Raw genomic sequence first — 12,751 nt, 5'->3', positions numbered from 1 at the left:
TGCTTACATCCACTTCAGAGATTGTGCATTGTGTAATTTGGGAGATATTTCATATAGGAAGTGGGTGTCTACCATGACAAAAAGCCCCACCCTATGCAAAAAAGAAAACTGCAATATATACTGTAATTTTAACATCTTTCAAAATATTAGAATGTAATTGTTTTGACTTCATGATTAGTTTTGATGAACCCTGCAGTGAACACAACATTCAGGTTTATGATATATAATGCTCCTGACTTGGTAGTACTTGTTTTAGAGAAGTCACAAAAGCTACATATACTCAACAAAAATATAAACGCAACACTTTTGGTTTTGCTCCCATTTTGTATGAGATGAACTCAAAGATCTAAAACTTTTTCCATATACACAGTATCACCATTTCCCTCAAATATTGTTCACAAACCAGTCGAAATCTGTGATAGTGAGCACTTCTCCTTTGCTCAGATAATCCATCCCACCTCACAGGTGTGCCATATCAAGATGCTGATTAGACACCATGATTAGTGCACAGGTGTGCCTTAGACTGCCCACAATAAAAGGCCACTCTGAAAGGGATACCAGTCAGTATCTGGTGTGACCACCATTTGCCTCATGCAGTGCAACACATCTCCTTCGCATCATCCGTGAAGAGAACACCTCTCCAACGTGCCAAGCGCCAGCGAATGTGAGCATTTGCCCACTCAAGTTGGTTACGACGACGAACTGGAGTCAGGTCAAGACCCCGATGAGGAAGACGAGCATGCAGATGAGCTTCCCAGAGACGGCTTCTGACAGTTTGTGCAGAAATTCTTTGGTTATGCAAACCGATTGTTTCAGCAGCTGTCCGAGTGGCTGGTCTCAGACGATCTTTGAGGTGAACATGCTGGATGTGGAGGTCCTGGGCTGGTGTGGTTACACGTGGTCTGCGGTTGTGAGGCTGGTTGGATGTACTGCCAAATTCTCTGAAACAACTTTGGAGATGGCTTATGGTAGAGACATGAACATTCAATACACAAGCAACAGCTCTGGTTGACATTCCTGCTGTCAGCATGCCAATTGCACGCTCCCTCAAATCTTGCGACATCTGTGGCATTGTGCTGTGTGATAAAACTACACCTTTCAGAGTGGCCTTTTATTGTGGACAGTCTAAGGCACACCTGTGCACTAATCATGGTGTCTAATCAGCATCTTGGTATGGCACAGGTGGGATGGATTATCTCAGCAAAGGAGAAGTGCTCACTATCACAGATTTAGACTGGTTTGTGAACAATATTTGAGAGAAATGGTGATATTGTGTATGTGGAAAAAGTTTTAGATCTTTGAGTTCATCTCATACAAAATGGGAGCAAAACCAAAAGTGTTGCGTTTATATTTTTGTTGAGTGTAAGTACTGATATTATTACAGTGATCATGCAATTACACATGTAATTTCAAGTCACAGCATGGCAAGTTGTAGTAAATCAAGTGTCATAACCAAGTCAAAAACAAGATCTCAGGCTAAAGAATTTGACAGTGGTTTATGTTTTTAAAGTTTTTGAAGAGCATGGCATCCTCCTAAGTTCTGTTATTCACACAGTGTGACTGAAATAAAACCTTTGTGAAAGAATTGTGTTTATAAAGTTTTTGAAGAGCATGGGCAAACTTTACACATGGCGGAATAGCCTGATAATTGAAAATAGACCATACTTTGTTACATTCAAGGGGTGGGGGGTTATTTTCAAGATATAGGATTAATTTTGATGCCAAAATGCTGGTATTAATATTGTGAATCATTCCCCAAGTGGATGTATTGAAATTCTGACTTAGGTTACAGTCATGCTGATGCTTGCAGCAGTGCAACAAAATACATGGAGACTGTTGTGTGAGCAGAGTTTGGCATATCTTTTCCACACACCGATGACGCCATTGACCAATACGCAAGAAGAAACAGCCTGAATTTTAATAGTAGAAGCCCTATATATGCTTTACTGCTACAGTAATAATAATAATAACAATAATAAGTAAGATTTCCATACAGGCAAGGGACACAACTGTAAGTTGACTTTTGGCTGTCAGCCCATCTTATTTTTACCAAAAGCTATCCAGATGTTAAGTGTGATGTAACGCATCATGTGATTTTCAACTTCCGGCTCCAAACAAAAAAGGTGCGCTGCCATTAACATTGAGAACTGCACTGAAACGCTCTGATCAGGCTGCACTTAAACTGTTGCATACGGACAACAGCATTAACATCGCAACATAAAACTCTTTGTACTGTATATTGTGCCTAAAACTCTCCTGGATATATTAACTGGGTTTTTACATGTTATTGCATTTGTTTTATGTAAAAATGCCAGAAGCTCAGGTTATTTCTCCGTTATTTTCAATGGGAGTTGCTGTGAGCTGCGATCACTTGCTGTTCATGTCGTTTGGGAGGAAAGTGAAGTTTGCACTTTAACATCCTGTTTATTGTAGTATTTTTTTTTTTATGAACAAACAGACATGTATATTTTACCTGTGCATAATAAAATATATAAATTAAAAGGAAAAAAAGTTTTATTAAGAGTTTCTTACCTTAGAAAACGAATGCGGTTAACGGAGGTGGAGGTGGAGAACGGCGGGACGGAGGTTTGCGCACACTGTAAACATAAACTAAACTTAAACTGTAGATCCTTAAAAGGATCATACAGACGTAACTTTAATTGTAAACTCGCAGGTCTTTGGACCCAGAAACAGTTTTTCACGTGATGCGTTATGTCAGAGCTTAACAACCGGATAAGTTTTCATATGAATAAATTGGTGAGACTTTGCTGTGCATTTGAGTAGCTTATTTTGCCATCTTGAGGGTGCTGTGAGCATTTCAGGGCTTCTGGTACATTTCCTATTTGAAACCCCCAAAATTCACTTTTCAAAAAAAAGATGGAAAAAAAAAAAGGCATTTATAAATGTCAATAATGGATGATTTTTTAAATTTTATTTATTTATTTATTTATTTATTTATTTATTTATTTATTTTGGCATGCAGAGCTTTGACCTCCCAGTACTAATGTATAAAAAAATTGATTTTGAGTGTTTCACAGTTTTTGAGTTTTAAGTAAGGAAGGAAGGAATTTCTCACAAATACAACTTGCAGTTGTTAATAATAATAATTAATTATTATTATTTTAACAAGTGCAACACTTTTTTGTAACACTTTCTAACTTTATATACAAAGCACTTCCAAAAATAAAAAATACAATAAAGGTCAACAGCTCAACTATGAACCCTCTGGTATTTTAGCATTTCTGTCTTTAACAGGATCATTTTCAAACTGGCACCATTATTGTTAAATTATGTCTCATGATATATGTCAATACCAATTTAATATAGAAAATATATCATGACATTTTTAGTCATATCTCCCATCAATCGCTACAGACATCGTATGCAGCTGTCATGATCCAGCCCTTAGGACCGTCTGTCATAGGTATGGACTCGTATCCATGTTTGTATTCTGAGCCTTCTGTGTTTTATCCATGTCTTGTCATGCTCATGTTATCATTGGTTTTGTTTCTGTTCATCTTTGTATTTGTTCACTCTTGGTCACACTGAAAAAAGAGAATGTTTGACTTAAAACTTAAAACTTAAAATAGTGTTACAATTTGTAAAAACCTGAATAACTTAAGTTCAAACAACTTAATTCATTCAGGTTTTTACAAATTGTAACACTTATTAAAGTTGGTTCAAACATTCTCTTTATTCAGTGCACTTAGTTACTCCAGTCTTAGTTTAGTTCTGTTTATTACATTTTTGTATTATGCTTTAGTCACAGGTTTTTGTTATTATTTACCTTCAGTATCTCATTTTATTTATTGTACTATTCTGTAGTCACTGGATGTGTTTATTCTGTTCCATCTTGCTTTGTCACTTTGTTTCTTTGTTACTTTTCATACTTTAGCCATTGTTCAGTTCCATTCTAGTTTTGTTCAGCCAGTTTGTCTTTTTGATCTTTAGTTTATCACTTGTTTATTTTGCTCAATTCATTTGTTATTTCAGTTATGCTATAATGTCAGGTTTTGTTTTCAGTTCTCATGTAATCTTGTGTTTGTACTTATTATATTTTGGTCCACTTTTAGTTCTCATGTTCATGCTCTGTCCTGGTCGAGTTCATAGTTGCATTTTATTCTGTCTTCGGGTTTTGAATCATGTGTTCCCATTCCACATCACTGCACCTGCCATTGTCTCTTTGTCTCTCTCTTTGTTTCTGTCTGCTCTGTGTTTTCATCCACTTCCACAATTGCACCCGCTCACGTGTCTTTGTCTCTTTCATCATTCCACTCTGTGTTTTCCTGCCTTCACTATCTTGCACCATGCGTAATCTTTGTTCACTAGTTACACCCGCCTCCAGAACTTTCAGTGACACCTGCATATTGTTCCACTAATTACACCACCAGGTATTTAAGCCCTCACAGTCTCACAGCTCGCTGCCAGATTGTTGAATGTATTTCACTTTCCAGCCTGCATGTCCTGTCTTGTTTTGTCTTTTGATCAGGTTTGGTGATGTTTTCTATTCTGTTCAGGGGGTATCATTGTGAACCCTATGATCTGTTTGACTGAAGATAATGGCAGTGCAGTACAGTTTGGTGTACTATGGTGAAATGTTCCTTGCTCAAGAATTTGAGTGTTGTACTGTATTTGATACTATTCTTTTCCAAATTATAAAAGAGGCCTAATATAGCTGTAAATGGTTAACTTTATCTGTGAAACTGTTGATTTTGAGAAGGATATTATCAGTTATCAAGTTGTTCACCTTGATAACTGTAAAACAACTTGATAACGATTTCATCATATACCTATAAATGATAAATGCATGCAGAACTCAATGCACGTGCTCTCCCTTCGCTCACTGCCTCCGGGGGTACGGATGCGGGACCCGCAAAGAATCCAAGTCATGGCCAAGGAGCTCTGCAGTTACCGAGACCATGCAGTGGGCGCTGCACATCAAAACAGCGAGAGTAGTCTCTGGACCTAGTGCTGGAGTTGGATGCAGCTCGGCACAGCAGACAGGTGGGCGGTGTGAGTCGCCCGCTGTGGCGCTAACCGAGCCCGCAGACTCAGTAAGCGCATCGGAGGCAGTGAAAGCAATTGCGATGCCGTGACCAGCCTGCCTGATAAGGACGCAGAACACAATGTGCTGTTAAAAAAAAAAAAAAAAAGCATGCAAAATTGCACAAAAAAAAAAATCTGCAAAACTGCGAGGCCGCGAAAGGGAGTTACGTTCTAAAAATAACCCGCGATAGGTGAAATCCGCGAAGTAGTCAGCGTTATTTTTTACAGTTTATTATACGTAGATGTTTTAAGGCTGTAAAACCCCTCACTACACACTTTATACACTTTTCTCAAACAGGCATTAACATTTTCTCACTTTTCTCTCCTGTGTAAACACTCAAAGTTCAAACCTTAGTAGAAAAAAAGAACGTATTCCTATAAATAATTATAATGGCTTTTAGAACTAACGAATTCAATTTTAACGATCAATCTACGAGGTTGGACACGTAAGAAATTATTAATAGTCAGTGGTGGGCACAGATAACCAAAAAATTAACTTTGATAACAGATAACTGAAAAGTTATCTTTGATAAAGATAAACCGATAAACCACCCAAAAATGTATCGGAAGTTACAGATAATCGATAAATTCCGGTGTTGTCTATGGGACATTTGCAGTTACTAAAGAGCTGAAATTGATTTTTAACACAATCGTTTTTGAAAGCGTCTAAAGCAGTAAAAGACCTAAAGAATAATCAAGAATGTTTGACTATGCTGCCTCCTGCAGGAAACAGCACAGACAAATCCTGAGAGCACCCACGAAATCAACTCTTTACTAATCATAATCATTTTTCTTTCAACATTCTGCCGCTGCTGGAAGCTCTTGTTTACAACAGCGCTCACATCACAGAGGCACACTGAGAACAGCCATAAGGCCAGCTCTTTATCAATTTCAACACTCCAGTCAGGCGGAGGTCTTGAAAAATAAAGTCATACTATCTTATGGTTTTTTGAAAATACTGATAGAATAACTCCATTAATGTCAATTCTGTCATTTGTACAAAGTTAAAATATAACATATATCTTTTAATGTTGAATAAGGCACTAATTCTGAGGTTTTGTAACAAACACAGACCGCAAAGCATTCTGGGTAAAAGTGCTAAACAGTGATTGGTTCAGTAATCCATTATGTAAACCAACACGTTAATGTGACGTGTGTCGTGTGTTAGTTTAAAGATAAATGTGCTTTTGTAAAATATTCCATTTTTATTCGTAAAAACAGGCATTTTTACGGAGCCCTGGAAGTGTCTATCGCAATTGCATGTTTTAAAACTTTTATGATGTTGTAAAACGTGCACTCAATATTAGTAAGTAAGTAAGTAAATTTATTTATATAGTGCCTTTCACAGACATAAGGCCATGTACACACGTTGTCGGGTATTTGTAAAACCGAATGTCTTACCCTTTCAGTTTGGGGAAAAAACTTCATCCACACTACGTCGTTTAAAAAAAATCCATCCACATCAAACCATATAAATGTGTTGTAATTAGTCTGCCAAACCTTTGGGTGGCGGTACTGATTAAAATTCTATCCAATCAGGAGCCTTATTCCCTTGTCGTCACTTCCACAAAAACTAAAAACATGGCGCCAACCTCGTTTGTGTGGACCGATAAAGAGTTGGAATTACTTCTAACCGTAGTTTTAGAATACAAAGTTAACAAATATATGCACACAAAAAGCGCCTGGACAATGGACAATACCAACACTTTGAGAGCAGCCAGGTACCCAGACATTTAATACTGCCATGAACATTCCTGGCCAGTAGATGGCAGTAGCCGCCTTGAAAAAATGTCAAACAAAATTCCAGATAATCCGTGTCTGCTACATTTAAGATGCATGGAATTTAACAAACACAAATACACTAACGTCTATAAACCCAGAGAATATATTCACGAGAGTTTTAGGCACTAGAGTTTAATGCTGTTATCTGTGAACAGAGTGTCTGAAATGCATTTGTCCTGTCGTGAACGTCTGAGATTACCTTATGCTACCCATAATGCATTGCTGCCTGGCACAACATGTGCTCACAAAACCTTAAAAATTAGCACATTACTTTAAAACAAAAACATATACCTGATATTTGCACTTTATAAACTTCAGACATGACAATAATTTTAAATAACTTGTCTAAAATGAGTGGTTAAAATTTGAACCATACGTTAAACATGTATGCCTCTGGATGACTTGGTGACATTGCAATTATATTAGTATGGTGTTAAAGGAAATGGCTCTTTTTTTTGGTGACCGGTTCGCCTTTGCTTATAGACAATAGAGTGGTTTCTGTTTGCAGAGGGTAGAACATGCTTATTAAGAAACTTTTAACAGGTAGGTTTCAACAGCTTTAACAGTTTTGAAAATGTTTTTCACTGTTCAGCTTAGTTTAGTACGTTATGGGACGGTAATTCATCGGAAGATAATTAGTCCGATGATGGTTTCTAAATTTATCTAAAAAGATAATCCGATAATGATCTGTTATCGGATTATCGGAAGTGTGCCCACCACTGTTAAGTGACTCACCAGTTCCTCTGACTGCGCCTCTTCGTCGTGGTGCCGCTCCACTGTCCGGATTGGCTGATTACTCGGGTGGTGTGAAAAATATTACCTGTTCATGAAAAGGGTGTATTGCTATTTATTCTTTAGTGTTTTATCCAATCATATTAGCATATCATTTATAGGTATATGATAAGAATTGATTATTGCGGAATTGTAATTTTCCGACTGTTCATTTGAATGCCTGTACTGGACTAGGCAGGGAAATCTATTGGCACACCAGCTCCACCAAGATTTTTTTTCACCAGCCGCCACTGTTAATCAATGAACCGCGGCTGATGGCACATGCGCAGTGAAGGCAGGGCTGACAGAATTTTAGGGTGGACCGTTCGGTCCTCGATACCGTCCAGTCAATGCAAGTGGTTTTACTCCAATAAGAGTTGATTTAACCCTGTGGTAGAGTATACAAGGTCTGTGAGAAAACTATCCGACCTTTTTATTTTTTTCAAAAACTATATGGATTTGAATCATGTGCGCTTGCATCAGACAAGCTTGAACCTTCGTGCGCATGCATGAGTTTTTTCACGCCTGTCAGTTGCGTCATTCGCCTGTGGGCAGGCTTTGAGTGAGCACTGGTCCACCCCCCTCGTCGGATTTTTATTGTCAGTGAAATGGCTAAGAGGCTGCCGCTTTGCTCCATGAATTTTTTTTCAGAAACTGTTAGAGACAGCCAGTTGGAAACCATTCGAAAGATTCAGATGGATTTCGGTGAAGGTTCTGTTGGCGTCACACGGATTAAGGAGTGTTAAAACCTTTTTAAAGATGGCCCACAGCGGCGGAGGGCGCGCGGCGCACCGAGCGGCCATCGACAGGCTGGAACGACCAGATCATTTCTAAACTGAACGCTGTGTTGATCCGGGACATCGTGTGACTACCACAGAAATGGCAAGAGAGCTGGACATAGCACTTTTGTGGCACATTCCACTGTTACAGGAGATTATGTAATGAAAGACGTGTGGAGGATTTCGCGCGTTGGCTCATTGCGCGCAACAAAAAAAAAAAACACCTCCGTGTTGGAAACCATTCAGAAGATTCAGACGGCTTTTGATGGCTTTTCAGTCGAGTGAGTTTCCGAGAAATTGTTTAACAGCTGGGCATGTTCCAACTTGTCCTGTGAGACTTCCAAGACGGAGGTGTTGTTTGTCCAGCGGCTGTGAGCGGCTGCATCCCGACCCGCGAATCCATCCGCACGTCTTTCATTACAAAATCTCCTTTAACAGTGGAATGTGCCGATAAAGTGCTGATCCCGACCTCTTCTGAAACTTCTCTGCTAATCACACGACGTCCTGCATCAACAGAGCCTTAAATTTGGAAGTGATCTGCTCGTTCCAGCCTGTTGATGGCCGCTCAGGGCGCGGTGCGCCCTCCGCCACCGTGGGCCGTTTTTAATCCAGTTTTAATGGTCCTTAATCCATGTGATACCGACAGAATCTTCACCAAAATCCATCTGAATCTTTCGAATGGTTTCCAACTGGCTGTCTCTAACGGTTTCTGAAAAAAAATTCATGGAGAAAAGCGGCAGCCTCTCAGCCATTTCACTGACAATAAAAATCCGACAAGGGGGGTGGACCAGTGCTCACTCAAAGCCTGCCCACAGGCGAATGACGCAACCGACAGGCGTGAAAAAAGTCACGCATGCACACGAAGGTTCAAGCTTGTCTGATGCAAGTGTACATGATTCAAATCCATATAGTTTTTGAAAAAAATAAAAAGGTCAGATACTTTTCTCACAGACCTCGTATTTCACTCTATTTAGTTCGGGACCAAATGTTATCCCAGCAGAGTAAATTTTATTCAGCAAAATTTCCTGTGTATTTCCATATACTATATGCCGTATGCCATATATCCACACCATGAAATATTTTTCCTTTCAGATCACCCCCCAGCATCCCCTCCCTGAGAGGACAGAACGTTGCCCATGGCCCACAGATAATTTGAGACCGCTGTCTTACAGACTTAACGTGTGGCAGCTATTAGCAGTTAGAGCTTCACCCCAAGGACATGTGGATACCGTGGCATCAAACCTGTGACCTGCTGGATATGAGACACTTACTCTAACCTCTAGCTACACCTCCAAGTATCTTATTCTAATTTATGACTCTGAGCCACCACGCCCATGCATGAATCACATCCTGGAAGGCAGCTCAAGTACAGGAAAGTATTCCGAGTAAGACAGAGCAGATATGGTGGTTTATGTGTTGTCCTCTTTGATGCCGATCCGCTTTTCTTTTCCTTCAGACCATTTTATCAATCAGCCTTGATGGAAAAACAAGGGCACTCACTCACTCCAACTTCTTTCCTCAGGGAAATTCCACATTTTCAGCCCTTACTTGCTGCATTTTTCCCATCTCAGGATCAATGTTTGTGCCCAAACTATTTTTCTCATGAACACAGAGAAAAGCCCAATTCATACCATTATATTATACAAATATCTCTTAGACCAATTAAATTTTACTTAGATAGTGCGTCACTATTTTTCATGCCCATGCTAAAACATTCGGTGACGTCACTTGAGCTGTTAGAGCCCTGTGATTATCATATGTCTTCAAGCCAAACATAACAAATGGTTTTGGTCTTGAGGTAGGATTCCCCATATGTGTTATGTCCAGCAAGACATAATGGAAATACACAGAATGAAGTGTTTCAAATAATTTATTTTGTAACCAAAATGCAATTCCATGTTGGGGGCATGGAATTTACTGGTCTTAACCAAGTCTGACGTATGTTTCCCCCCCACAAAATCTACTGATGTAGTTTTTAAAGAACATTTTCAAAGTGGGCACTTGGGATGTGATTGTTGTCACAGTCAATTACAGTGAATTTAACTTGCCTCGCGTTGTGAGGTCCCCCGTAGTTGAGCTGATGGATCAACTTAAGAGAATTTGATACCCTCTAAGAGTGAGGTCTATATAATACCCTCTTACTGATATCAAAGTGTTACCTGGAGGGAGTCAGAGATGATGACAAATCACAAAGTGTGTCAGGACATCACAGGCAGCTGCAGATGGAGTCCAACCCTATCACTGCAGCACTACTGACAGACCAGGACACAATTAATACCATGACTTCTGAGGAGGATAAATACTGTATGCAGACAGACTGCAGGATATTAGAGCAGCGCAGTTTAAAGGAAGAAGGAAAAAAAATCCTAGCCACCAGTTTTTCAACTTACCCAGAGGAAAAATGCATAATCAAATTATTTCACATACGACTTGGTTCAAAGGAGAGCCAAAATAAGTTTGTGAGGTTCCCATGGGTTTGTCAATCTGTTGAAGGAGCTCCAGGTGAAAGCTTACAATATGCACCGGGTACGAAACAATTATGATCATCCCATTAAAGCATAGCGAAGCAATTTGGCAACCCAGTCTTGTAACATTGTCACATCAAGTGATGCTATAAGATCAGTGAGTACTATTATGATGCTATACTTTAAAAAAAAATATTAGTCATAGACTTGATGTGTTTCTACATTGTCACAATCAGGGATTCTGTGACATTACTTTAAGAATCAAAGGATTCTGATGTTCCTTCAAACTCGAAAGACTCAGCATGTTATGGTAACGAGCCTGGAGCAAAGTCAAAGAACCCCAGATGCAGGACACAGATGTAGGGATGCAAAAATCAAACAGGGTACAGAGACAACTTGACAAACTGCAAGCGAACCAAGAGTCGTGGAATAACAAAAGCCAAAATATCACAGGGACAGGAAACACAGAAAATACTTAAAAACGAGGCGCTACAGGGAAATGTCTAACACTGAACATGATCTCAAACAACAATCACCAGAAAGATACAATTGACCTGCAACCAAAAGTGACGAGGGAGACGTTTAAATAAACAGACTAATGAACAACAGGTGCAATAATCAGGGCAGACAGAACCACAAGATAATTAAAGGAGCACAAGGGGCAGCAAACTAAGACATCAACAGGTGACTGAAAAATAAAGCATAACAATGACATACAACCAAAATACACATCAAGAAACAAAATGCAAAACAACCGTGGTACAAAAGTGCAGGTGCAGCCAAGGTGACACTGACGAGAATACTCAAAATAAACAAGAAGGAAATCAAAAACCAAAACTGCCATATGAAGAAAACAGTAATCAAAAAGTCAGTCCCAGAACACACGTAAAGACATATGGACTCAAAAAGATAGGAGTGCACAACATGAAAACCCTAACACATAAAGACACAAACAGACCCATAAGACATGATGAACCTGAGACTGGGGGAATGTCATAACCACAGTGACAGTGGACAGAACACATAGACACCAACCTGGTTAAATAAAGGATAAATTATAAAATGATTATTTGCGGTTAGTCAGCTGTGAAATTGTTGTTGTTTATGGTTTTCAAGACACTGAATTAAATTTGATCATGGGTATTAAGTTGTAGAGAATAATTGACAGTAATTGACTTCCTTCCATCATTATGCAAAAATAAATAACAGAGATAACACCACAGGAACTTTTTAAGGACAGTCACGTTTCTGTGGTTTAAATTTCTGGATTTTTTTGGGGGGGATGGCTCCTGCTCACGTGAACAGGAGCCACTTACATGAAGCTTACACAGCAGCATTCACATACGTGAAGCTTACAGAGCAGCCCCCCGCCCCCATCTCAGGCACCTCAGACCACATCTCACTCCTCATGCTTCCTGCTTACTTACAGTGTCGAAAAGCAGGGACACCATCACAAAGACCATCTCTGTGTGGCCAACTGATGCTGTGTCCATGCTTCAAGACTGCTTTGAGACCACCGACTGGCAAATGTTCAGCACAGCTGCAAAAATGGGGAGCAGTGTGGACCTGGAGGAATACTCATCGACTGTGCACAGCTAGACAATGTGACCACCTCCAAGACCATCACCATCAGGCCAAACCAGAAACCCTGGACGACCAGAAAGGAGCGCTCCCTACTGAAAATTTGTGATGCTGCATTCCAAGACAGCGATGCAGGAGCACTCAGAGCAGCCAGAAGGAACCTGTCGGTGGAAATAAAAAGAGCTAAGTCCACATATGCCCTCAAGGTTCAAGGCCACCTCCAATCCAACGGCCCACGGAGCATGTGGAGGGGCATCAAATGCATCACAGTCTACAAAAACAATGTAGCACAGTGCTCTGCAGACCTAGCGCTCCCGGACACTCTGA

At 39.8% G+C, this 12,751-nt stretch overlaps 1 protein-coding gene across 5 annotated transcripts in view; it reads left to right on the top strand.

Moving 5' to 3' along the window:
* LOC117514031 (thrombospondin type-1 domain-containing protein 7A) overlaps positions 1-8,675 on the top strand; it is a 602,038-nt gene extending 593,363 nt beyond the window's left edge. For all 5 annotated transcript variants that reach the window (XM_034174316.1, XM_034174317.1, XM_034174314.1 and 2 more), the window contains 2 exons: positions 4,011-4,015; positions 8,665-8,675. The gene's annotated coding sequence lies outside the window, so the exon portion shown is untranslated. The remainder of the gene's footprint in view (positions 1-4,010; positions 4,016-8,664) is intronic.
* Positions 8,676-12,751: the final 4,076 nt, after the last annotated feature.

Source organism: Thalassophryne amazonica, chromosome 7 (assembly GCF_902500255.1).
Source record: "Thalassophryne amazonica chromosome 7, fThaAma1.1, whole genome shotgun sequence".
Lineage (NCBI taxonomy): Eukaryota > Metazoa > Chordata > Actinopteri > Batrachoidiformes > Batrachoididae > Thalassophryne > Thalassophryne amazonica.
Note: the sequence above shows the minus strand (reverse complement) of the source record. Positions and strands in the feature narration are given on the sequence as shown.